This window comes from Vigna umbellata, chromosome 1 (assembly GCF_029865625.1).
Source record: "Vigna umbellata cultivar VRB3 chromosome 1, Vumbellata_1.0, whole genome shotgun sequence".
In the NCBI taxonomy this organism is placed as follows: domain Eukaryota; kingdom Viridiplantae; phylum Streptophyta; class Magnoliopsida; order Fabales; family Fabaceae; genus Vigna; species Vigna umbellata.
Genome location: NC_142165.1, coordinates 34,441,279 through 34,446,909, shown reverse-complemented (window position 1 = coordinate 34,446,909; position 5,631 = coordinate 34,441,279). Strand labels below are relative to the sequence as shown.

The 5,631-nt window shown below is 37.9% G+C and overlaps 1 non-coding gene across 1 annotated transcript; it reads right to left on the bottom strand.

The window, feature by feature from the left end:
• Window positions 1-3,868: 3,868 nt before the first annotated feature.
• On the bottom strand, window positions 3,869-3,955 carry LOC148205224 (small nucleolar RNA R44/J54/Z268 family). The gene has a single exon (XR_015783990.1). It is a non-coding gene; the product is annotated as a small nucleolar RNA R44/J54/Z268 family (small nucleolar RNA).
• Window positions 3,956-5,631: the final 1,676 nt, after the last annotated feature.

Here is a 5,631-nt window from a genome sequence, read left to right as displayed (position 1 = left end):
CTTTGGACTCTCTAGCATATGACTTTCAAGAAAGAATTATTTCTGAATGTCAGAAAATCAAATTCTCATTAAGCTCAAAAAGTCCTAATACAAGAGAGGAGTTGGATATTTATAATAACCCATGCTCCTTAAGAGCTAAGCTATGAAAAGGATTCCATCACTTTTACCTGAAGAGGATGTCATTCCTACATCAAACACAGATTACACAACCACAAGACATATTGTTAATCATTAGTAAACAAAAAACAACACCCTAAATCCATGCTAAACCACCGTTGAGGGTCAAAATCACCCCTCAAAGCCACCAGTGCATCAATCCAGCACAAAATTCTCCCAAAAACCAAAGTTTGTCAGAGTGTCGCTCAGCGAACATTTACCCCTGAGCGGTGATTCTGTAGATTTTTGAAAAACACTCTTTTGACCTTTCCTAACTCCACCCACATACAATTTTCATACTTCCATATCAAAATCAATCAGTTTAATCGGTTCAAACATCAATTAATTCATCAAATCATGCATAGGAATAAAAACCTCTAAAAATTCATGCTTCAACAATCATATTCATGCTCAAGAACCCTAGAATGAAAAATGCTTGACTTTCTTGGGTGGAGATGCTAGATGAGTGGAGAATGCTTTCAAACTGTGAAGAACAATAATGCTCTCTCCCAACCCCAAACTTAGTTGGAAAACTAGTTAGAAAGTGAGTGGAAGGGAGATTTTCTAAAAAGGAATGAAGGGAAAAATGTAGAGAACCTTTGGAAAAGTGTTTAGGAGTGTGTGTGCAGAGAAGAATCTGAAAATAAAGGCCAAAGCGTGACTTAGGGTATAAAAATACCCTAATGGGCTCGGGTTCCGCTAAGGGGCAACCTAAGCCCATTTTGCGATACCACCGCTGAGCGGCGCTTTCGTGTTGTGATTTTCTTCTTCCTAGCTTAACCTAGGTGCCTTCTACTCATGCTCCTCACTTGCTCCCTGCAATTAAGTTCTCAGATCACTCATGCATCTAATCCCTATCATAAAACTAAAGCAGAACAAACAACAAAAATACAATCAATCAACTAGGTTGCCTCCCAGGTAGCGCTTGTTTAACGTCATGAGCCTGACCCAAAATCCTCCAACACCCTTCAGTAGATGCAAATCTTTCTTACCAACACCCATCAATAGGTGTATACAAACATAGTATCCTTTAGTAGATACTCTTCCGCTTAACATCCATCAGTAGATGTAAACCCTGTAACAAACTTATAACAAAAACAAAAATACCGAAAATTTCAAAATTACATCACCAAACCAAAAATTAAAAGTTCTTAAATCACTGGGTTGCCTCCCAACAAGCGCTCTTTTAACGTCACTAGCTTGACCTAATAAAACTCAAGTTCTTTCTTCTTTTTCTTCTTTCTACTGAACTTCTTCAGGAATTTGATAAAACCAAGAACCTGTTGCAATGTCTCAATCATAGGAACATTAATCTCCAATTTCTTGAAGATTTCCATAAAGCACTCAAATTCCTTCTTCCTATGATACTCTTTGGATGAGGAAGAGGTTTTTCATATGATTCTTTCTTTTTTTCTCTCGTCCTCTTTTTCTTTTATCTCACTTTCTTTTTGCTTTATCTTTTTCCACTCACTTTCTTCATCTTCACACAAATTTTCTCTTCTTCTTTCTCTTCTTCTTTCTCTTCTCTCTCTTTTCTCTCTTTTTTTTCCGACTCAAGTTTTTCAACATTTACACTCACTAGCACTTTACACTCTTCCCTAGGGTTAACCTCAGTATTAGGCCCAAAATTCTTGTAAGGCCTTTCTTCCAACTGCTTAGTAAGTAGACCCACTTGAATCTCCAAGTTCTTAATAGTAGCTTCAGTGCTCTTTTGAGTGGATTCAGTTGCCTGTATGAATTGCTGAAGAGTTTCTTCCATCCTTATTGATCTTTCATTAACTGTAGACATTTGTTGCCATAAGGTTGGTTGTTGCTATTGCTTGTTAAATTGCCCTGATTGTCCAGCTTGCCCACTTTGTCCTTGACCAATACTTGGGTGTGGTTTCCACCCATGATTGAAGTTCCCCCGACAATACGAAAATTGATTGGCCATGAAGTTAACATCCTCTAAAGCTTCCACTGGAAAGGCGCATTGACCATTGATATGGTCACCACTACATAGTTCACACATGTGTTGTTGAACCTGTGCAACAGTCTTTAACTCTTTTGGCAGTTGTGTAAGTGCCTTTGTGAGATTCTCTAGTTGTTGAATTATTATTTTGTTCTGAGCTAACAAGGCATTATTGGATTGCAACTGTAGAACTCCTTTTTGTAGAATAGGAGCTCCTCTTTCACTGTTCAGCTCATTGTCATTAGTAGCCATGTTTTCAATTATTTCTGTTGCTTCCTCTAAAGTCTTCCATTTAATATTGCCTCTAGCTGAGGCGTCTAGCATCAGCTTGGTTTGTGAACCAAGATCTCCAAGGAAGATCAGGACTACTTGTACTTCGTCAAATCCATGTGTGGGAGTCTTTCTTAATAAGCTTTTGTACCTGTCCCATGCGTGACCTAGTGATTCCTCCATGCCTTGCCTGAAAGATGAGATCTCTTGCTTTCCTTTGTTTACCTTGGATTGTGGGAAGTATTTGTTCAAAAACTTTTTCACCACAACTTCCCACTCTATAACGCTCCCTTCTGGAAAAGAGTTCAACCAAAGCTTAGCATTGCCTCCCAATGTGAAAGGAAACAAGCTAAGTTTGATTGCTTCGTCAGGAACCCCATTTATCTTCACTGTATTGCAAATTTCATTAAAGGTTGTGAGGTGCTCATATGGGCTTTCATGTGACAACCCATTAAATTGATTACTCTTAACGCCAGTTTCACCTCCATGTTGGCTGCATTGACCCTCGGTCTTGCTATGCTGTTAAAATGTGGAGGGCCAACTACATTGGTGTAATTTGCAAGAGTCCGTCTACCATTATTCTCCTCCATCTCCTCAGTGCTATGGTGAGAACCTTGTGGTGAAGGTTGTATGAGATCTTCAGGAGGAGGGAAAAGTTCTCTAGATGTACGGATTCTTCTCCTCCTTCTACTTTCGTCCAAGCCTTCAAGATGAGGTTATGAGGTTTTCTTGCTTCTAGTACGAATTGCTTCCTGCATACACAAGAAAACAAGTCCCTAGAAAAATTTGTTAGCACAAAAAGATAGAGAAGATAAAAAGAATAAAAAATAAGAAGATCAAAGATAGAAAGATAGAAGATAAAAATAAAAACAGAAAAATAAAAACAAAAAACAGAAAACAAAAAATAAAACAAAAAAAGAAAAACAGAAAATAAAAACAGAAATTCAAATTTCAAAATTCAAAATTTCAAAATTCAAAATTCAAGTCAAAGATAATCAATAATCACACAAATAAACTAATTAAATCACGAGTCCCCGGCAACGGCGCCAAAAACTTGATGACAAATTTCTAAACACCGAAAACGACGCCAAAAACTTGTAACCTCGGCAAGTGTGACTGAATCGTATCAAGTAATAAACTTCGTAAGACCAAGTATCTTTCTCCCAAAGGACTCACGACCTAGTTAGTTATATGACTTCTTGATTATTGAAGACTTGTGAAAATAAACAAATTCTTCTGTTTCTCAGTTGAATTAATCTTGAAAATGTTGTCAGGTTTTAATGTTCAAAAGACATGGAAACCTGAAAGCAGTTCCAGATGTCCCTGTCTAATAATCTCAGTCTATATCATGAAAATTGGTTATGCATCAGAGAGATTCCCAAAGACAAATCACCATCCGTAGCATAAGTACTGATGTCCCTGTCTAATGGAACTTGAAACAACCCGTGCAAATACTTCCTTAAAAAAAGTTACAAAATAAACACAAACACAAACACATCAGAGAGATTCCCATTAGACGAAGTCAACATTCTCCTTTGGAGTGCCGATGTCCCTATCTATTTTTTCGTCATCTGCGTATGACTAAAACATTTAGAGTCTCTAATTGTGATCTTTTAATATTCACACTAGACAGCAGAAGCTAGATCACAAGCTAGATCACAAGCCATGCAATCGCACGCAGTAACTTAGAACAACAACATCACAATTGCAATTCAATCATGCTAAGAAATATTAAAAAAACAATAAAAAAAAACAAAACAAAACAATAGAAGTTTTAGCAGCACAAGTAGTGTAGCAAAACCATTAAAACACTTTACTTTACGAATCATCGAAGAAGATAAAGCTAATGCCTCAGATCGAAGTTTATATCATAGAAATGAATCACATCCCAAGAACAAGCTTTCCTTCAATACATTCAGTTGATCAAAGAACAAGCTCAATAGTTAAGTAATTACCTGCCTCATCCCAAGCCATTGCTCGACTTTCTAGTGGACTCAACTTTCAAGCTTGATCTTCAATCCTCTTGCAGGGGCTTGTTGATCCTCTTCCTCTTCCTTCTCACTACTTGAGTAATCATGCTTCTTCTTTGGCACAGGAGCTATCAGTCTCAAATCATCTGCGTTTGAGTTTCTTGGTCTGTTTTTGGAGTGACTTTTCTCTCCTCCTTTTGACAATCCCAAAAGCCACTTTTGTGCATCATCCCACTTAGAAGGGATTGGTTTTCCCATAGTTGTTCGATAGTGGTGGGGGATACGACGGCGGCTTAATCTGCCAAAACGCAAACCACCGAACTGTAATCCTTGCCGGACCGCTCAAAATAAAAAGAAAAATCAAAACAAAAAAATGAGAGAAAAGGGATAACAGCTAAAGCAATGTAGATCTGAGATTGTTCACCATCCAACACTAAAATTGGGGATAGGGATCTCGATTAGAACCCTAGGAGTTGTTATCAAGAAGCTGCTTCACTCCCAACGATGATAACAATTGAAAAACTGTTATTTTCATGCTTAAAATTGATACTAAACGCAACCTTTAACACTTAGAAACTAGCTTGAAATCATGCTTTTGGTCATATTTTTAGGAATAAGAGAGCTGGACAGGTTTATGCTTGATTCCAGTGTTTTTATGCAGGTTTTAAGGTGAATTTGGTGAAAGAAGTGAAGAAGGATAGAGATAGAATCAGAAAAGACATCAAAAAGTGCAAAAGGAGAAGCCGCAACTGCCGCTCAGCGGTAGTTTACCGCTGAGCGGCACTCAGGCAGTCACGTTGGCTCCGCTGAGGGGTGAAAAGGCCGCTGAGGGGAGAAAAACATCTCATGCACTTACCGCTGAGCGGCACTATTTTTGGGCTTGGGCCTAATTTTCTGTATTTTTAGAATAGTATATAAGCTTTAGGACGTCCTAGGATTTGTATCTTTGGTAGAGACGAAGCAAACACTCTCTTTTCCACCCCTTGAAGGAAGATCTTGGATGCTCAGGCTACCTCCTCCTCTTTCTAGGGTTTTATCTTTCATTCTTTCATTATTGTTCATCTAGTTTCACCATGAATATGGTGAACTAAACTTTGTATTGTTGTTGGGGAATCAATGTAGTCTTGTGAAACTCTCATATATGGAATTTGATTTAATGTCTTATATTAAGATATATGCTTTCTTTCATCTTTAGCTAGGGTTTTTCCTCTTTGCTTATTGCTTGCTTTGTTTAACTCATTCATTGCCATGATTATTGATTTTGTCGATACGGGAACGTACGGG